At 39.9% G+C, this 22,718-nt stretch overlaps 1 protein-coding gene across 2 annotated transcripts in view; it reads left to right on the forward strand.

Annotated features, from left to right (window-relative positions):
• Nucleotides 1-1,706: 1,706 nt before the first annotated feature.
• Nucleotides 1,707-22,718, forward strand: part of ARHGEF12 (Rho guanine nucleotide exchange factor 12) — a 3,716,336-nt gene continuing 3,695,324 nt past the window's right edge. For both annotated transcript variants that reach the window (XM_044081016.1, XM_044081015.1), the window contains exon 1: nucleotides 1,707-3,066. The gene's annotated coding sequence lies outside the window, so the exon portion shown is untranslated. The remainder of the gene's footprint in view (nucleotides 3,067-22,718) is intronic.

Genomic DNA, 22,718 nt, shown 5'->3' on the forward strand with positions numbered 1-22,718 from the left:
ATAATTTACATAACATAAATATAAACAAGAAAAGAAATTAAAAAATGCAAACACCATCGTAAAAAAAGTTAAGATTTTGACATGGGTTAAGCCCAAATTGCATACTTAATATGAACATATACTGTGCACGTAGTGCAGCAGAATACCTAAAGAGTATTCAATTATCATAGAAAAGTTCTGTTTTATAAGTAGAAGAATGGATGTGTGAGTAGGATGGTTACTTACTGTTTGTTACAACTATAAGTGCTAAGTATTTAGACTTGGGTTACTTACTGTTTGTTACAACTATAAGTGCTAAGTATTTAGACTTGGGTGGGGTTATAGAGGCATTTTTTAAAGTTGAGGAAGTATACTCTTAGAAAAATCTTCAACAGTTTTTGGTTTGAGTTTTGTCTTATAAATGGTTATGTGGTTGAAGCTTCAATTAATTTTTTGTCTGGCTTTAGCTTTTGCCAATTTTTGTTAAGAAGGCAGTGGAATCAATAAAATGAAGTGCTGGTAAAGTACTGTAAGGGATCAATACTGACTTTTGTATAATATAATGGCACAATTGTTTATTGAATAAATTATGTTGTGTAATTCATGCAGTCTAAAACAAACAGCTAGGTGTGAGTGTCAATTTGGAACAAATGGCAATTAGTATGCAATAATGGCACTATTTATTTTGGGACACTTTTAGTTTGGTACTCTGGTCTGGTGCAAAAAAAAAAAAAAAAAAAAAACTAGAAAATTACATATTTTATTTTTCTATGTATGCATGCATTTACAAATGTATTTGTTAACTGGATGTGTGGGCTGGTCTAAAACCCATTTTCAGTTAGAGCTTGGCTTGGGATACAAAAACATGTAATATAAACTAAAAATAAATCAACACTGTTTACCTGATAATACAAAAACACTGGACATAAAAAGACATACTTATGTGTATATATGCTATAATGAAGACAACATTCAAACAATTATATAGTAATTATACAATGAAATAAAGATAATGAAAACAAAAGAATGCATCTCACATGACTGAACAAGTTAGAAAAGTAGAACAAGAAATATAAGAAATATGTAAAACAACATCTTAGCAGTTGCCTATAAGTACGTTTTTACAGTATTCATCCAAGTATCAAAGATTACCACTTCAAATTAGATGAACTTCCTTGGTGGCTCAGTTTAATTTATTAGTCCAGCTGACCCAGGAACCCATTTTCAGTGGAGACCTGAGGAGAAACGCTCCAAACAATATACAGTCATGTAATGCAAAATATAAACAATACAAAGTAACGCAAAAGATAAACAATAACATGACTGTCAAAAGTCCAAACTGATAACATAAAGATATAAGACGCACTTCATAGCACAGTACTCAATCAAATGAAAATTCCATTTCAAAAGCTCACAATGTGTAAGAGATACTCTCAGTAGTTAAACTAAAGAAATATAGAATTGGACTAATTTCCATCTTTTTGATACAAGACGATAAAAATGATAAAAAAAGGATATTAACTCGTTAGTCCACCTAAAGTTGCAAGCCGCTTGATTTATCCTACATTGTGTAGTCAACAGGCTCAATACAGTATAAAACTTAACTAATTACTTCGAGGTTTTTTTTTACTGTTAGTTCTGATAGCTGTCACACGACTCAGCTACGTAGTAAAACAGTTTAACATAAGTAAATTCCTTGTCCAAAACTGCCCTGCTATTCAATAAAGTTTAAGGGATGTGCCTCAATCAACTTCCCCACTCCAGCTGTTCCGGATTATTTTGTATTCCAAGCGGAAGATGATGACAGGCTGTAAGAAGGATGCGAGCATTCAGGCGGAAGGATAGCCAGTAAGAGACTAAGGGAAAAAAATCCCGAAAAGGCAAGGCAGCGGTAGCAGTTGGGATTGGCAACAGGTGACGGGTGTGTGTAAGTTATGGTGTTTTGTTTCTGTTTGAATACAGGAAGCGGTGCGGACGTAGTATCAAGGGGTGACAACTTTAAAAAGTTGAAACAAACAAAGTTCAAGTAACACTGGAATGGGACAGCCTGTGGGAAGAACACGGAATTAACTATCAACTAAACTGAATTTACCCAGCATCAGTGCATTTGTCGCTCACTCATTGACAGGGCCGCAGTAGTGTTCATTGCGGACGGGAAGCGGAAAGGGAGCTTTTTAGGATCAGGAGTTACAACTCTGTAATACCAGCTGCTCTGCATCCCTGTGTGGTCGCATCCCACCCTCTTTGTAGATTGGAGCTCCTATATCAGCCAGTCGTTTCTCCTGGAAGTTTTCCAGGTTAGTGTTGTCATAAAAAACATCCTTTTGGAAGCGAGGGAGTGGTGTTTACCTGCAGAGTTCTGTGGGATCTGTTGCTGACTAGACTGCATTTCCATTTGGACTGGAGAAATCTGAAGTTATGTGAGCAAGGGAATTCTCACCACATTAGTTTTGTTGTTTTTTGGTGGGAGTAGGATACCTTCATGTGCTTTGTAAAGTAGTAACTTTTATATTTGAAAAACATGCACCCCTTTAAAGAGAGGAGCCTTTAATTCTGTAACCCTGTATTTCCCACACATCTTCTCTAGGATTGTCCAGCTCCTCTTTACTTCCTGACTGTAAAAATCAAGTTACCCCCCCCCCCAACACACACTCCTCTCTTACAGTAGGGCTTCAGCAGTTTTGCGTGCATATCTTCCACTTTTCTGCCTTTTGGTTGTGGGAGAAATTCTTAGAGTGAGGAGGTCACCCTCTTTGAGGGCAGGCGGACTTTTAAAGATAGAAAAAAATCGTTTAGAAAAGAATTGTGTAAATTAAAGGAAAGAAGTAAAATGAAGCAGCACTGGTATTAAAATTCTAAAATTCTACATCAATTGAACAGAACAGCTTGGAGTAACTGTAAGCCTTCATTATTTAGTCTGAAACAAAGTGGCAAGATTCACTTTTTCAGCAAGACGGGAACTGTAATTTTCTGAGTACCATTGATTTCTGGAATTTGTGTTCTGGGCTTTTTTATGAAATGACAGTTGGATAACGAGAAAAATTGCTGGAGTCCACTGAACGGTGCACAGCCCATCATTTGCGACAGGTTAGTAATTTGGTTCTGATTCCATAATTGTATGGAAATGGGTGATGTCTTCATGCTGAGGTGCAATAAGGTAGCTTAGAGCTGTGCTAAATGTTTACATTTTAGGGCAGAGTGTTGTACTTTTAAAGGTGCTCAGTGGTTAAGGGCTGTCAGTGCCACTACAGCAAGATATAAATGTGACTTTTATTTTGGGTTGATTTGTTTTCTGCTGTATGTCCAGAATGTGTGCCTTTGCAGTGGGCTAAGAGAGACTGATGCCTATACTTTGTAATGGGCCACTATGGTTAGAAACTTAAATGTCATGCTGTTTTGTGTAGTGCTATTGTTTCAGATTATAATTTTTACTAATTTTTGTTCTCGCCCAAAGTGACCTAATAGGTCAGATGTATGAATGTAACTTTTTTTTTTTTTAGTATGCATTCCATTTCTTACAGAGTAGTTTGTATTCCCTCTCCACTTTGTCTCTTCAGGTGATGAGATTATAATGCCCTACCCTTTCCAGTCATTTACCCTACTTAGAATTATTGCATACTATAAAAGTCTGTAGACAAAGTATGGGTAACTTCTTCTATTAACTTTGAGTTATGTTTAAAATATGTTGTAATGAGCCTTCTTTCTATAACAAAATTTAATTTGATTTTCTGTGAGCTGAACTCTCTGCAAGAAAGGTTTGTGACGGCTGACATTTTGGGACAATTGATTTTGAGCATTTAATTGCTGAAAAATGTGCATCCTCAAAGACTCTGTAGGTTTGTGGCTTGTGGAAAAGAAACAAGGCGGCCATGATTGACCGCATACAATGAGAAAGATGTGTTTATGACCCCAGTTTGAGGAAAAGAGTACATGTATTTTGCACTGTGAGTTTAAAATGTGGTGCTTAATATTAAGCAAGAAATGTGGGACCCGATTTCTTAAATGTATCCCAGGATCTCATTCATACCCAGCACATTTACCAAGGGAGCCAAGAACATTGGCCAGGATTTTTTTTATGCAACATAAACCTGTTATTCTGTCAACCTAACTAAACAAGGCCAGTATATGGATTGTACTTTGCTGAGTTCTAGCATCGTAAATAAGAAACCTGTCCTCCTTTTGAAGCATTGCTAACTCTAGAACATAGACATTTGTCATTACTGGAATATGGTTCTTGTGCATTAAGACATCTCCTTTTATCAGGCTTTCGGTGCTTTTCACCTATCTAGATCCTCTGCTGAAGGTACGCTTATATCCTGTTGTGATGAGTCTGTAGCTGTCACTCCTTCACCTCTAGTCTTATGGAGCTAGATAATGAAATAATGCATCTGTTAATTGGGATACTTCCTCTACCACAAATTTTCTCAGTGATTCCTAGATTTCATTAATACTTTTGTCATTAGACTGCATTGTAAGCTCTCCTGCCTTTGTGCTCCTACGTGTAATTAACCCTCCTTGTCTAATCATTGGCTCTTACCACTAGAAGACCACACACAACTCTCACAAAAACCCTACCACCTTTAGATTTCTTTGAGCAAATTTTGCAGCTGTATGATGACTTGAGGAGTTGCAAGTCTCCTTCCACTTGAAGATGCAACAACAAACACTGCTGCATTCATGGAGGGTTTCTGTTTTTACTTCAGTACATGCATTGAGGCGTCGGTCATGATCCTTAATAAGTATACTGCCAGGTTCAGGAATAAGCCCCTTTGGACAAAACAAAGTATAAATAAGATTTGCAACAAGAGAAAACTCGTCTTCCTTAACAAAAACTGAAAAAGCCTTCTCAAAATTAAGCTTAAAAGTTAGAGTTTAGAAACAGTCAAATTTTGTAAGGGCAAGTACAAATTGAAAATTGCCTTCTCTGTCAAAAACAATACAGTCCTTCAGCTGTATCAGAAACCTTTAGAAATGCCACCAAACTCTGCTCTGAGTTGATAAATAATGGCTGTACCATCTCTGCCCATGATGACATAGCTGAGCATTGGCAGAAAGCTTAGTTCAAACTTCCACTATCAGTACCTAGCTTACACATGCTGGACACCTTGTCAGCAACCCCCCCCCCCACACACACACACACACACCCACACCCACACCCACAAAAAGCATCATCCCTGAACACCAAGTCTCTGGAAGGTGGAAAAGAAATAGTGTGCCAGGAGCACTTATTTGCCAGTATGAAGCACTACCTTTCTGATCTGTTGCACAACCTGTTGAACCTCAGCCTCTCCTCTTGCTTTGTGCCAGAGCTTGGGCGAACTGCAGTTGTCATTCCCCTACAGAAGGGTGCATCCACCACTTATCCTGCTAACTGTAGAACCATAAGCTTTACAAACTTTATTTGCAAGATAATGGAAAGCATCTTTGTGAACTTCCATAAATGTGGATATTAGCAGTCTAAAGTCACCTGATCTAAATCAGTTTGAGTTGTGAAGGGTACAGGTGGACTTCTTTGGAAAAAAAAAAAATCACTGAGGCCTTGGACAAAAGCAGTCAGTACACAGCTTGCCCAGATGTAGCCAAAGCTTTTGTACCATTCCTCACTCCGGTATCCTAGGTAAACTGAATGTCAACCAGTGAATGTGATGGGTAAGGCCAGTGTTAACAGCAAGTGGAATAGGTTAATTTGAGCACCAAAAGGGAAATTTACTAGGCTTAAAATGGTCTACAAGGGCAGCTAACCTAGTACTTGCCTATGAATAGTAAACTGGGCCATGGACAGTACCCATCAAATTAAAGCTGGGGTACAGTCTCCTCAAATAAGGCTATTTACTAATGGTGTTCCCCAGGACTCGGTACTGGTGCTTCTACTGTTAGGCATTTACTTTTCTGACATAAGAGCTGACTTCAAGGATCCTTTGGCAAGCAGGAACACCCTACCATATTAATGGTATTCCATTCAAAATAGACTCTGTTGTAGTAGCCCTGCTTGTTGATGGTGAGTTCAGCCTCGAACACCAAATAGCCAGGGTTGTGACGAAGCCACTCTACTCCTCCCTTTTTGATCCATAATTGAGTACTGTACACGCGCTCTCTGTCTGTCATGCACCTGCCCAGAGTAGTGATCCATATAGAAAGAGACTGTTTCCCAAAGAAAATCAATGGCCTGAGGGCTTTTACCTATGCAGAACAGGTTAAAGCAGTCTCCTACATACATTCTTTTTGGATGTGATGTATACCTGACCTACAGAGCCTCACGTATCTCCATTTTGAGCACTCATTCCAAAGACCTTATCCTTCACCACAGCGTAAACCAAACCTGATATCATGAAAGATGCCTTACTTGACTGTTAGGAAGTGATTCCATAACCTTCTTGAAATACAACCTACATGAATGAATGGGTAGAACTGCAAATGTATTCCTAGTCTCAGTCTACAAGGAGTAGCAAGTAGTGGAGATTGCAGTGGCTAGACTACAAATGGTTGCCTACTTCAGCCTATGACCATAGAAATGCTACTGTGGGGTAAGGGGGATGATTTAAGTCATGCTTTGGTCATTATGTCCCACATATAAATATGTTGTAGGCTGGCATACATTTCAAAAACAGGACTTGTTTTGAGAAGTAGTTGTCCTTTAGAGCCTGTGATGCATACTGTATTTCTAAACTATAGCCTTCAAAACAGGGAAGGGTTTATTGTTTTCAGCTTGGAATACACAGTAAAGAGGTGTTCGGCAACCTTTTAGGATGCAGCAACAGGTTTTGGGTCTCATAAAGAACTTGAGACTTCTAACCACTGAGTCAAAGAAGTGGTGACGTGTTTTGACTTTCCAGATGAGCATTGGTAAAATGAACTACAGATGTCTCCCTACTTGCAGTAGACACGTGTGCCTGTTTAGTATGATGTCTTAAATAATTTGTATTGTAAATATCAAAAATAAGGTTTACAGAAACTGAACAAAAATGTTTTATTGACTGTAACAGTTTCAACCTTTCCCACCTTACCCTATGTAGTTTTATCCGGGATTTCTGCAGTTTGTTAAAATGCATCAAAACTTGAGCCTGGTGTAGGAAGATCGGGTGCTGTATGCATTTCCTAGATGAATGAAGCAGGATTGTTAGTGAAAAACACCAAGGAGTAATCTTCCTTCTATTTTTTTCTGATAAACAACAAAAAAGTGTTTTGTATAATGTATATGTGTTTGACTATACTGTATGTGTATGTATACACACATGGTACATACTCAAGACAATAAATGTCACTCCATTTAATTAGTTTTTATCATTTCATATATTTATTCTGTTAACACATATCGAATCACAGAGTGCAATGTGTACAATTCTTAAATATTTCGTACTATATTTCTTTGGTTTTTACATCCTATAGTTAATACAGTTATTTCACATATTCTTTCGTCTTTTCCTGGTTAGGGGTCACCATAGCAGATCACCTATCTGCTCATGATTGGCAGTGGAGTTTTACGATGTTGAGTTGCCAGCCCGGTGCCCAATCTTCCATGGAAGGCACACGCACGCACTCATGCCTAGGGCCAGTTTTAGTGTGTCCAATCCACCTACAGCATGTCTTTGGGATGTGGGAGGAAACCGGAGCACCCGGAGGAAACCCACGCAACCACAGGGAGGCACTCTGCACAGAAGGCACCCCAGCCGAGGATCAAACCGGAAAACATCTTGCTGTGAGGCGACAACGCTAACCGTTGCACCACTGTGGCCGCCCCCAACTGTATCTTACTAGAATGTCTAATTATCTTTTTGCTTATTAATTAATCAATTTACTTCCATTAATGTAGATGGTTCCCTAAATTTCTTTGCCGTTGTTATTGCCTTTTCCATACTTGCTTAAGCAAAGTTGTGCTATTTCTCTCTGTTTAAGTTGGGGTCCCCAGCTCAACAGAAATAACTCTCTTGTTATTTGTACTTTTTAAATTCTGCACTTCTACCTTCCAGTCTGTCAACTTACTACAGTCCCAAAGCATGTGTTCCCAGCTTGTCCTTTCATCAGTGTTAGTTTCCACAGTCGGTGAAATGTGCTACAGATGTATCTTGGGTAATCGGTTTGGTATATAGAAATATCTATATAGAGGTTTCCATGTGAAACCACCTGGATTTAGTTGCATGTCTGGGTGATTTTTTGCAAATTTCTTCACTGTGCTATCAACTATTTTCCCGTAATCTTATTGTTCTCTTACTTAATTAGTATGTTCCTTTTCTACTAATGCATTGCAGGGACCTACTAATTATTATTATTTTTTTTTTTATTATTTGAAGCTACTTCAGTTCTTGATTACCCCCAATAAATCAGTCAGCTTGGGTCTCTTCCCTCTATTGCATTCCTGTCCTCGTTTTCATCTCATTTTCTCGGGTTAAACTCTTCTTTGACTTCTTCCCAATCATTCACCTTTTCTCATTGCACTATTTGTTCCCAATATCTGTAGTCCATCTTTAATATTTTCTATATATCTGGTTCTGTATTGTTGCCATTTCACTCCGTTTTATCGCTTTTTATTCCTATAAGTGTCAGTTTCACCTTTTTTTTTTATTTTTATTGTTCTATTCTCCTCACTAGTACTTTATGTGCATACATATATGCAGTTTTATTATTGTCCTGATTTATAGCTTCATTCCAAAATCTGTCTCCTCCTGGTAGCCTTTTGCCTTTGTATCTTCCAGGGAGCTGTTTTCTCAGAAATCACTCTTCCTGCTTTGTGAACATCTAGGCCTGAAGGTCTAAACCCTCGCACGAGTTCTGTATGGAACAAAGGTGGATTGAGGATATTGAGATGTTGATGTGCAGCAAATTTAAGCACTTTGCTTTTGTTGAAAGGGCCTCCAATATTGCTTTATCACACAAGTGCTTGCATGTTGACCAAGTTCTAATGCGGTAGACTATACTGTGCAATCCAAAGAAGCTGCATTTTATCAAAGCCAAGGTTATATTTCTCTGTATGTGTGAAATTCTTTGTGAATTAAGTATTTCATAATATTAGGTTGTGTATTATGTATTTCATAATATTATGTTTTCGGGTTTCTGCTATCCTTATGCAATTAAGAGTTATTACAGTTCAAAACTGCACACTAATTGTACAGCCCAATCAACATGTTTGTTGTAAATCCAACGTATACCAATACAAAAAAAGTCTGGCTACTTAAGTATTGTTCAATGACCAGGCTTTGTACTGGAATATGACAAAAACACCATCCTTAATTTTATTTTACAGATGAAGATACTGCTACACTTTGCTGTGAGGGAAAGGTTGGTTTGCTTTTTATTTGTTGTATTTTGTATTGGTTTATTGCCTTTTCATATTTTGAGTGCTGTGATTTGTTTTCTTTACCTTGTGTTTTGCTTGTGTTCTGCTTTTAATTGCATATTAAAACTTGACACCACAGCTCTGTTTCTTGTGAGTCAGGAAGAAAATTTTCCACACCCTGTCACTGTCGTGTTCTTAAATACCACTGTCTTTCTAGCTGCCTGCCTCTTATGTTAATTTGACCATATATCTCATTTCCTCTCTGCTTTCACTGGCTTTTGTGAGTAAGCACAAAATTATCATTTTGTGAAATCACTCCCCTTCAGCTATTTAAATTTATTGGCCATTCTACTGTATTCCATAGTACCGGAATACAAAAGTGATCACCCCTTTCAATCTATCTTGCTGTTTTAAAAATAGCGACTCTCTGCTAAAACTTAACTTTTTAGACAGGTAAAACTTAAATTACCTACTTTCACATCTAATTTCGCTAGTGCACACTGCAGTGTTTAGGGTAAACCATTTTTTTTCATCTTACCTTTAAGCATCTCTATGACTAGCCCTTACTCTAACACCTGGAAAGCACTAGGAAGCCTTAAACTGATACAATCGCTCAACTCTCCTTATTAATAAGGAGAAATTAATCATAGGCACTAAACAGTCTATAATTGCAAAGTACCTTGCTAAGGTAGGGGGGAAAAAAAAAAGGCACCAAACCAGGCATGTCCAAGGGTCAGCTTCCATTGATTTCTCCTGTCCATTTGGTGAATCTGGGCATACTGGAGCAATGCAGCAATTGCCTCATGTACACAGACAACCCTCTCCTCCTACCACCCTACACTACAACCTGTGAGAGATGCACTTACATAGCCAAACTGGAAGCAATGCTCTCTCCACCCAAGATTGTGCTAGACAGTCAAGAGGAGAAGGTTAACACTCGCACTACACCTCAAGCAACACATAGGCCATCTAAACTCACACCACCAACGCTTACACATAGCAACACTAAATCCACATATGCAGAGGTCCTTAACTGTAACCTGCCCAAGCAACAAGGACCTCTGAAGCTGAAATGCAAACAAACACCAATAGCAACCAAAGTGTCACGCAGCTCAAAACACCAGTGTGCCACTCAGCAACAGCCCCTAAGGCAAGACAACGTACCTAACACTTTAGTCATAGGTGACTCTATAGTCAGGCACACTGATGTCCCACTCACCAGGCTGCACAAGGAGAAAAGTACAGTGAGCTGCCTGTCGGGTGCCAGGATCCGCCACGTAACTCATGCATTCAAGTCACTCCACAATAAGTACAAATATGACTCTGTCATTGTCCATGTCGGAGTGAATGGCTTGAGATGTATCTCCCTGGACTACATCTCTCGGATCATGTGGCCCTGGCAGGTATGTCCCTAGCCCTGAGTAGCAACCTGCCTTCCCCCAGAGTGATACCACAATATAAGGACAAAATGATTGACTTCAACAATTGGCTAAGATTCTGTTGTCATTCAAAAGGGATCCAGTATATCTCTGTCTGGGACAGCATGATCGACAGACCATGATGTTTTGCCAGAGATGGTCTGCACCTTTCGCCCCTGGGATTCAGGTTACTGGCTAAGGCTCTTGCCACCCCTATAGTGCCTTTTTTAGGCAAAGTTCAAAGGACCACACCACCACTGTAACGGGTACAAGCATGCAAAATCTGAAGGTACTGCTACTCTATGCTAAAAGTCTAAACCTCAAAATGCACTCTGTCGAGGCACTCCTAAAAATGGTGAACATCAATATCTGTGCAGTAACTGAGACCTGGTTCAAGGCTCCGGAGAGCACCCCTGCAATACCAGGCTACAACTTTTACCACCTTTTTCGGCTACCAAACCAGGATCGAAACACTAAAGATGGAGGAGTGTCCATATTCACCAAGGATATTCACACCACCAGGTTAGTTGCCCAACACAATGCGTCTGAAATTCTTCAGGTGCAACTAACACTAGGTAAGACTGCAATCCAAATTGTAGCTTGCTACAGATCCCCCACCATACCCCAAGATTCTCACTACACCTTTCTAAACATACTGGAAAATATTAATGTACAACCAAACACCCTAATACTGGGTGATTTCAACTACCCTGCCATTAACTGGGAAAACTACTCGTGCACCAACACCTTTGCCCAACGGTTCTTGGAATTCATAAATTCCAGTGCCCTGAATCAACTAATCCATAGTCCCACCAGGGGCTCCAATATCCTAGACCTGGTCATTACCAGCATGGGAAATCAATGCTCCACACCTATGGTCACCCCTCGTTGGTCAAGTCAGACCATAAGCTAATCACCCTTAACATCCACATCCCACCTCCTCCCCCAGTAAGGAAACCTCCATAAAAAACTTCTCCAAGGCCAACTTCATGCTACTCAAGTCAGAAGTTACATACTTCATGACACCCATGCAGACGGGAACTGAAAGTTCGACTGCTGAGTCCTACACTAAGGCACTGTACGAGCACATCCACTCATGCATGAATCGTGCCATCCCATATAGAACCAAGATGCTCTCCTCCAAAAAAAAGAAGCCAGTCTGGTGTTCCCCTGCCATAAACAAACTTTATAACAAAAGGAAACAACTGTTGCAGAAAAGAGGAAAATCCCAGGATGCAAAAATCTCCTTTACCAGCCTCGGTAAGAAGCTGAGATCCCTCATAAAATCCTCCAAAGCTAGTTTCGAAAATAAAATTGCCAAAGATTCCAAAGACAACCACAAGGCATTCTATAACTATGTCAAGAATCTAAATGGCAATGCTCAGATCTGCTCTGAGCTACAACAGAATGGCATTAAATATACTGATCCCAAGGATATTGTCAATATCCTGGCAGATTCAGTGCCACCTTCACCCCCTAAATAGCCCATCTCAATACTAGAAGATTGCCAAATTCTGGTAACGGCCACGCAGGTAAAAAAACGCACTCTCCAAAGCTAAGAATACAGCATCCATGGGACCAGATGACATCCCGGGCTGTGTACTACATGAACTCCAAAATGAACTGGCACCTCACCTAAGTGTCATGTTTAATCATACCCTCACCTCAGGCTTCGTGCCCACTGAGTGGCGCACAGTAACAGTATCCCACTCCAGAAGGGGGGGATCCACCTTGGATCCCAGGAACTACCGCCCCATCAGTCTGACGAGCCTGATCTGCAAGGCCATGGAACGTATTATCATGGAACTTATAAACAAAGACATTGGCAACCTTAAAACACTGGACCCCACCCAGGTTGGGTTCGTGAAGGGTCGATCTTGTCTCCTGAACCTTATTGACTTCTTCAAATCAGTCTCCAGAGCTGTGGACAAGGGTAAGGCAGTCCACACAGCCTATCTGGACCTCGCCAAAGCCTTTGACATCATCCCCCACTCTGGAATCATAGATAAACTTACTAAGCTGGGCATTAATCCCTACGTCACTCAATGGGTTTCCAACTGGCTTACTGACAGAACCCACACTGTAAAAGTAGCTGACTCCAAATCTAGCTCCAGACAGGTGATAAGTGGAGTACCTCATGGTTCAGTCCTGGGACCTCTTTTGTTTGGCATCTACTTCTCTGAAGTACAGGCCAACACTAAGGGACTCTGGCTAACAAAGTTTGCAGATGACTGCAAACTGGGAGCCATTATTGAATCCCCAAATTATGTGGATACTCTACAAAAGGGCCTTACAGAAACAGATTATTGGTGCCAGAGCCATGGGCTCAAGCTCAATGCCAAGAAATGTATAGTTATCCCCTTTGGGAAAAAACATGTACCCGTGAATTATCACATAGGTGGCAGTGCACTAAACACCAAAAGTGTGATAAGAGACTTAGGGACACAGGTGGACAGTGGTCTCACCTTTAATAACCACATTGCCACAACAGTCAGGAAATCCTCCTATGTGGCACACCTCATCACTAAGGGCTTTTCATCCAGAAAAAAGAAGGTCATTGTCCCACTGTAGAATACAGTGCCGCATTTGGTATGTACCTCTCAAGACATCTGCAACAACTGGAAAGGCCACAGAAATACCTCACTAAAAGAATCGCAGGCCTAAAGCAGATGCCCTATGCTGACCGCCTTAAAAAAACTCCAGCTATACTCTGTCTCATATCATCTACTCCGAGGCGATCTCTGCTCAACATACAAGGCCATGTCAAACCCAGAGCTGTTGGACATGCTACACTTAAAGAAATCCCAATCCCTCAGAGCCACATGCTCCAGGGATCTAAATCTTGTCATCACAATAAACAAAACATGCTGGAGGGATAGGTTCCTGACCCAGAGACTCCCCAGACTCTGGAATAGACTGCCCATGCATGTCAAGCAGAGCACCTCCTTGGCCCTCTTCAAAAGGAACCTTGATTGGATGGGAGAAAGGAAATTCACCCAGGGGATCGCATCAGTCGCCCTGCTAGACAGGGGTCCAGAGAAGTAAATATTGTGGGAAGAAATAGCCAGGGAATTTGTTATGGCTAGGCTTGTATAGGCCCTAGGGCCGGTAGCCTAGTACCAACCTATGAACCTATTTCTACAAAACATTACACAGTTAAGAGGAATGGTAACTAGCATTATAGTTGTCAGACTGTCAGTAATCCATAAATCTCAACTGTTCAGAGTATTGCAAAATGTCCCTGATTTTTCTCATATTTTTGCCATATTCTTTCTTTTAATTTGTTGCTAATTGACAAAGCATTTGTCACTAATACGAGATATTAGAGTTTCAAGTGTGGTCTCTCGTTTTCTTCTTAATCTCTGTAGTGAGTTTTTGCTCTGTGTTATCTGTCCCTTCCTTTGCACTATGTGGTGTACTGTACAAATGAAGGAATGTTAGGTGCCTTACATAGGTACAGTACATCTTAAAGCAATGAGAAAAGTAGAACAACACAAGCGTCACAATTTTAAGAAAGGCAGGCAAGTTAATTCTTAAATGTAATTTTATAGTAGCAATAACCCAAGACTGGTTGTGGGTATCACATGGTTTACCCACACCCAGTCGTGGGTTTTTCTTAATGTACTACCACTTAATTGCACCCAATGCTGATTATGTTGCTGTAAAATATACTTGTTTGTTTCATTATTTTCTGCTTTGTTCATTGACACTTTATGTATGTTATACTGCTAATATTACTTTAGTATTCTGTTGTATATCCACTACTGTTATTTCTCATGGAGCCTTTCTCCCTGGGCCTCCACTAAAAAGTGGCTTGTTTGCTTGTTCAGATTTTCCTGGTAAACAAATGGGAGGACTGCAGCATTATTTTAGAAAAGCTTTTATTGGGGATGATGATAGAGATGACCTTATTCTGGAATGTAGGACAACACCGTATGGGAACTCAATGTTTTTTGGCACTTGTACCATTGTGTATGCTGTGAGCTAAGTTTATGTACACCTGTTACTCCAGTTTAGAATATCTCAAAAGAGAATGGATCACTTATTGGTTTAAGCCAAAACAACAGGTAAAAATGGTCACGCAGAGGAGCCAGAAAGACAGAAACAGCAATAAGACTCTAAGCAATGCAAAGTCTCCACTGTGCAATAACTTCAAACCTAAAAAGTATATCCATGAGCTATAAGCAAATGACTTGAGTATTTCAACTATTTGCTTCTGAATATCAGCTCTTCTTTGACTCCTTCAAAGTCTTTCATCTTTCTCCATGTTCTGTTTGTTGCCAATATCTGTGTTATTCATTACTTTTATGGGTCCTTTTTGATGCACTTAAACCAGTTAGGAAAATTCCCTTAGCTGCAGACATGATGTTTCACCCTTCTTATGGGCTGGTAAGTACAGCACCAGTGTTTAGTTTGGCCATATGCAATGTTCATAACTATAACCTCATAATCTTAACCAACTTGTGTATTTGAGATCGTAGTTCACTTCCTTGAGATAAAGCTCGAGAGGTGAATCTTCACATCCATGTAAAGAACATGTAATAAAGAGCTGTATGACTAATATGACCCGATAATTGGAGCTTTTATCTGCTCTCTGCACTAGTACAGAAGTAAGTGGAGGAGTGAGCCACATGGTAAAAATGTGTTGGAGCTCAGTGTTTTACCAACTTTCAAAGCCTTTGAAAGCCAGCAAAACAATTTAGTGCTGTCAAACAAGACAGCAGGCTGAAATTGTTTCCCTCTGAAGGAGGAACTGCTTAAGCATTCATTCTGCCGCACGTATACTTTAAGTGGGGCAGGGCAAAGTTCTAAACTTTTAAAAAGCTGTTTTAATTTCTGTTCTTTGCTGGTCAACATTGTCCCCTGCTCATTCCCAACATGAGACTTTTAAGATAAAGCTAGTAGTGCATGAAGAGCAGTGATTACAGTCCCGATATCCAGAAAAAGGCAAATCTGTTAAGTACTTCTGTTGCCCAAGACCCCGTCTTAACAAATGTTAAACACCCTCTGCCTCAGGTTTTAAGATTGTGTATCATGCTAAACATTTAAGTCTGTCAGTACTAGCCAGCAAATAACAGTGGCAGGAAAAAAAAAAGGATATTACCAGCAAGCAGACTCACTCAGTGCTTTACAACTTTGAACGCCAGTAAAACATTTAGCACTTGTTTTTCCTGTAACTGGTAATACATGGAGTGGATAAAGCTCCACGTACTACAGAGAATTATGATAAGGTCTCTGATCATAACCATTAATGTGTGTTCTTAACATGGATGCCAAGTTTAAGTACAATGCCCCAGTTGGCATGTACCTCCTCTAAACACCTGCAACAACTGGAGAGGCCACGAAAGTACCTCACAAAGAGGATCCTAGGCCTTAAACATTTGTCCTATATAGACAGACTAAAAAAACTCCCAACTATTCTCTGTCTCATATTGCCCACTTAGAGGCGATCTCTGCTTGATTTACAAAGCCATGGCTGACCCAGCTCTGTTAGAAATGCTACATCTAAAAAAAAATCCCAATCCCTCCCCACCACACGCTCTAGAGACCTCAACCTCATTACCACAATCAACAGAACATGCTGGAGGGACAGGTTCATAACGCAGAGACTGCCCATGCTATGGAATAGACTTCCCATACATGTCAAGCAGAGCACCTCACTGGGCCTCTTCAAGAGAAATCTTGATGAGTGGATGGGAAATAAAAAAAAATTCACCCCCAGGGATCACTCCAGTGGCTTTACTCGACAGAGGCACTGGGAACTAAGGCCGGGTGGCACGATGCCAGGGTAATCCTATGGGCTAGGCTTGTAAAGGCTCCAGGGCCATTAGTTTAGTACACAGCTATGAACCTATAAAATTCACCTCTAGCTTCACTCTCATGTGAATTTCTTGGTATCCATGTCTCTAACAAATAGCTTGTTATGATTGATAACCCACTCATAGTCTGACCTCAAAGATATATTTAACAAGCTTGACTTTTTCCCAGATATCGGAGCATGATTGTAGCACTCTGTGCACTGCAAGACATTTTATATGAATTTTCCATTTTAAGGAATGGCTGTTTAAGTGTAATGAGGGTGCTTTTGCTAAGGAGGAAGTGGTGAGAGTGTCAGGACTGATGTACTAGTGTGGAAAGTAGGCACTTGACTGGAAATCCATCATCACTACTGATTGTAGAGTAGGTAGTGAAGTCAGGTAGACTGCTTGCTGCAAAACTATTACTGGTAGGTCAAGTAGAAGTAGTTGCTAATATAGTAGTCTGATACTGACCCTTATGATCCTGAGATACCATAAATTAGTGTATTTGATTGGAGCTGTTATGGCTGATGTCACTGTTGTCAAACTTTTTGATATTTTATTCCTATTGTTCTTGACTTTTTGGCATACTATATTTTCTGTTACATTTAAATGAACAGTAGTAGGTCAGTAGTACTTTACGAAGGCTAGTGTACGTTTTTTATTGGTAAAACAAACTTTTACAAGAATGAGTAAAGTAATGGGTCTACTGTGCTCCATTCTTGCGTAACTACTGAGGTGAAGCACCAACCAGGACTGAAAATAGTAGGTTTGTTCTGGCCAGGCTGCAGAGGACATGTAGCTATGTGAAGCACATCTGTAATGGGGAAAGAGGGACAATAGCATTCAGTGGACTGGACTTTGGTAGACTTCCCCCCCACGTAGTAATATCCTGAGTATTTGAGCAATAGCAGTAAACGTGCATGGTATAGTAAGGCACAGTCATTAACTGAGTATTCTTCTGGTGTGACACTATCCACTCCAAATCTGAAGGCCACACTGATAACATTTAATGCAAACCGATCTATGTAGAAAAAAAATTACCTGTATCCAGTTCCAAAAGCAGTTGATGTCCAGTCTACTGAATGAATTGTAGTGAAGTTTCTTTAAACAAACTGCTGTCCAACTAACCTAGAGTAACCCTTCTGTTACAGCTGCAAACTGACTTAATTCACAAACGAATACCTCTGATAAGGAACTGAAGTTCATTTTTGGAGCACCAAACTGATTGTCTGTAGGGCAGACATTGAAAAAGCCTGGGCCCAGCTTGGTGCTTTTGCTGTCTGTCTTCCTTTGCTGCTTATGTAAACAGCTGTAGTAGAGACTTAGCTGATAATTTAGTAATGCGAGTGTGCACAGACATGCGCATGGGCCAAAAAATGGTGATAATTGTACTGCTACTGCCGCCTGCCCATAGATCTTGATGAAATTGGAAGACATGCCATTGTGTGCCTGGGAAGAATGAGTCTGAGGTGCTTTTGTGGATAAAGACGTACTAAATATGAGGTTGCCAGTACCTTGGAGTATTCTTAATTTTGAGGTATAATAGAAGTGAATTTTGAGGTATAATAGAAGTGGAATTGGCATAGGAGGGACAACCCCCTACAAAAACATAAATTGAATGGCGAGTTCTGAGATTTACTGTTTCTACTTTGCAGTTTTGCAGGTTATTCTCATGTATGAGACTCAGTGTTGGCCTAACATTTCCAGTAGGGAGCCTTTTGCATAGTATTTATTTTTTCTCTCCTTTTTTCTCCTGTTTGTTCTCATTGAAAAGTAATTCCTGTTACTTAATTTAGTAAAGGTGTTTTTTTATTAATAATCCTGTATGACATAGGCATTCTTACAGTTATTCAAATGAAAACAAACCATATTGACATACTTTTAGTTGCAAACCTTAATACATCACAAACCACTGAGTGGCGCACAGCTACAGTTATCCCGCTCCACAAGGGAGGATCCACCTTGGATCCCGGGAACTACCGTCCCATCAGTCTGACAAGCCTGATCTGCAAGGGCATGGAACACATTATCATGGAACTTATAAAGACATTGGCAACCTCCAGACAATGGACCCCACCCAGTTTGGGTTTGTGAAGGGCCAATCTTGTCTCCTGAATCTGATAGGCTCTGGAGACTGATTCGAAGAAGTCAATCTGGTCCTCGCCAAGGCCTTCAACACCATCCCCCACTCTGGAATCATAGATAAACTTACTCAGCTGGGCATAAATCCCTACATGACTCAATGGGTTGCCAACTGGCTTACTGACAGAACCCAGACTGTAAAAGTAGCCGACTCCAAATCCATCTCCAGACAAGTGACAAGTGGAGTACCTCAGGGTTCAGTCCTGTGACCACTCTTTTGTTTGGCATCTACTTCTCTGAAGTACAGGCCAACATTAATGGACTCTGGCTAACCATGTTTGCAGATGACTGCAAACTGGGAGCCATTATTGAATCCCCAAATGATGTGGATATTGTGCAAAAGGGCCTTACAGAAACAGATGCCTGGTGCCAGAGCCATGGGCTCAAGCTTAACGCCAAGAAATGTATAGTCATCCCCTTTGGAAAAAAACATGTACCCATGAACTACCACATAGGTGGCAGGACACTAAACATCGAAAGTGTGATGAGACTTAGGGACACAAGTGGACAGTGGTCTCACTTTCGATAACCACATCGCCACAACAGTCAGGAAATCCTTCTACATGGCACACATCATCACTAAGGGCTTTTCATCCAGAAAAAAGGAGCTCATTGTCCCACTGTACTCGTCCCTCATTAGACCTATTATAGAGTATAATGCCCCATTTGATATGTACCTCACAAGACATCTGCAATAGCTGGAAAGGCCACAGAAATACATCACCTAAAAGAATCACAGGCCTAAAGCAGATGCCATATGCTGACCGTCTAAAAAAAACTCCAGCTATACTCAGTGGCATATCGTCTACTCAGAGGCGATCTCTGCTTAACATACAAGGCCATGTCAAACCCTGAGCTGTTGGACATGCTCCACTTAAAGAAAACCCAATCCCTCAGAGCCACACGCTCCAGGGATCTAAACCTTATCACAATGAACAAAACATGCTGGAGGGATAGATTCCTGACCCAGAGACTCCCCATACTCTGGAATAGACTGCCCGTACATGTCAAGCAGAGCACCTCATTGGCCCTCTTCAAAAGGAACCTTGATGATTGGATGGGAGATGGGAAATTCACCCTGGGGATCATGTCAGTCGCCCTGCTAGACAGAGGCCCAGAGAAGTAAATATTGTGGGAAAAAAATTCCAGGGAATTGTTATGGCTAGGCTTGCATAGGCCTTAGAGCCGATAGCCTAGTACCAACCTATGAACCATATTGACATAATTGTAGTTGCAAACATTATACATCACTTATCTGTCCAGTCATTGTTAGTCAAACATTACACAGCTCATTAATATCTTGCCTTCTTTTAAACCTTGTTCCTCCTCTGCATGTGGTGTTCCCACAATACTATTTCTTTCCTACCCTTTTCTAAAGATCTCAATTCCAGTTGTTTTATCTCTACTATATTCACTACTTTATTTTGTTTTACTGTTGTGGTACACACCAGCAAATTAGGTGAAGCACAACCACACACCAAGTGCCTGTCCAGAAAAGAAACTGGTGTCACTCTGGAATCCATATTAACATTTCTTTTCCTTAAGTAAGATGGGCTGTTAAAGTCATGTTAAGATAAAGTTAAGTCATGTTAAGATAAAGTTAAGTCAGTGCGTTTCGAGATCTCTTTCCTTGCTGCCAGACCCCCCCATTGATTATGCTGTTAACAACAGAGTTCTTCAGTTCCTCTGCCGGAATGTTCTTTTTTTCCATTCCTGATGTCTGCTCTGTGACCTGCCCAGCTTCCAAGAAATGCTATTGCTAGCAGTGTTCATAAAATATGAAGTGAGCATGGCCAGCAACCTGTGATGTGCAGCATCACCACAGCAGGGTTCTCACTGGGTTTGGTACTGCAGCTACTTCGCTTGTCTTACAGACTTTGCACTTGGTGCAAACAAGGAGCATTTATGCAGGCTCTCTGCCTGTTCAGACTTGTACAAGGCAGATGGCCTGGCATATTAAAGACCGTCCTTGACAAAAGGATTTGTTTAAAATAAGCAGCCTTGTGTTTGGATGTATAGAAAATTTTAGGGCAGCTCAGGAGGGCCTCTGTGTAAAATTAAATTATAATTCTTAAATATTTTGGTAAATCCATAGGCTGTAGAACAAGCTCCTTTTTGTTGGCTTAGAACAACTTGAGATATTATGCTGGACTCCCATATCCGTTCAAGGAAATGTATAAAACGGACTCTTCAGTAGCTCACTTTTGAAGTTTATCTTTATTTTTAACATCTTTATTGCAAAAGTGACATAGCTACACACAGATTAATAGAAAAAAACTATAGCAATATTTCTCATTTTTTCATGCAGTATACATGTTAACAATCATTCACTCCAACATTGCATAAATTGCTTAATTCCAACCACCACTTAAACCTCACTCTTCCTCCTCCTCCTTCTGGACAGTATTCTGCGTATATTGTCCCCAAGAATCCCATTTATTTCTGTGCAGTTTGCTCCTTCCTTTCCTTCTCTAAACATAGCACCTTCGGTTATTAACTTCAATTACAGTTTGTTTAGGTTCTGATTTCCATTTTCTTGCAGTTGTTTGTTTTGCAGCAGATAGCATTAAACTTACTAAGGCCTTACTACGTCTAGGCAATACGGATTCTGGGATCCAGTTCTTAAGTCATTTCCTTAATTACAGCTATTTGCTCCTCCATCATTTCTGATGAAGTACTGTATAAAGAATTGTTAAAATCTGCCAACTTGTTGCATAACCAACTCTTTCCCTGAGGAAGAGTTGGTTTGGAGGGAGTACAGTTGGATTTTACGGTTAGATGCCAGTACCCCCCCCCCCCCCCCGGTCTTAATGACAAAGAGAATTTTAAAATGTATTTAAAAAGAAAGAACTGAAACCGTAAAGCAGGCATTGTGTTTTGAATGTTTTGTTAAGCCTGAAATTGATGTAATTATTTCTTAACTGATGTGTATATAATGGCTTTTTTATCCAGTCTGAAGTCTGTCATAGATGAAAGCACTTACTGGATGTTTATTTGGGTTTATTAAAGCTCTTTTGTTTTTGCAGTTTTTTCAAGTGTTTTTAGGTGGTTATAGTCCTTGTGGAAGACGATACGTATGAGCAGAGACCCCATAGCTTTTCAGATTTTCTGGTTAGGGCTATCATTTGTAAAATGGTAGTGTTTTTTTATAGGGAACATCTTTGATGTCCAGTTAATATCCCACTGGACTGCCACCAATTAATTTGATGTCCAGGTAATATCCTACTGAACTGCCAACAAATAATGTGACATCTCTTACTATCCTGGGTCAGTAACAAAGGACCTTCAATCCTCACTACTGACTTCAGTGTGAGACTGTAACTTAAACAGGAGTAGTATTTCACAATTTTCCCCTAAGAGCACAACAGAAATGTGCTCTGTAGTTTGGGACTGGACTGTATACTTTTGCCTGCCCCTAATGTAACTCCTTATTACACACTTCAGAGCAATGTGTCCGTTTAAGACCTCTGATACACTTACACTTAAATTAAATCTCACACATCCATGCACTTCTGGGAAAGCCTGACACAGATTTCTATCTGTGTCCCTTCCCTAAAATAATACGTTAATTATGCCAAGAACTCTCCTCAAAAGTCAGCAGATAAACGGATGGAAGCGCTCGCCACTCCAGAGACCAGTCCACGACACCAAGATATAGTACAGTCTTTATTAAACGCCAAACACTCCAAAAACCATGAACGCTTTAGTAAAATCACACACTGCGTTTTCGTCACACATAGACTTCATCAGATACCCCAATGCATCCATTATTATGTCAATTTAAAGTCTTACTTAAAAGGATAATTAGTTTCCTAATTATATCTAATCAACATTTAAAGCAGAAATTCAAAATGTTAATATTTCATACCCACAATCATACTTTTTCGTTAAATATATATTGCACATAAGGTTATAATAAATAGAAGAGATGAAAATATGTATAAATGTTTAAAATATAACATATTTCAATAAATATATTAATAAATAAATATATATACATAAATATTCCAATAAATATATAACACAATATAACACATTATATAAAAAACATTGTTAAAATGTAGGGGAACATGCATTAATAATAAAATACTATTATGAGTGCATTAT

This window comes from Protopterus annectens, chromosome 8.part0, assembly GCF_019279795.1.
Source record: "Protopterus annectens isolate FY-2018-M chromosome 8.part0, PAN1.0, whole genome shotgun sequence".
Lineage (NCBI taxonomy): Eukaryota > Metazoa > Chordata > Ceratodontiformes > Protopteridae > Protopterus > Protopterus annectens.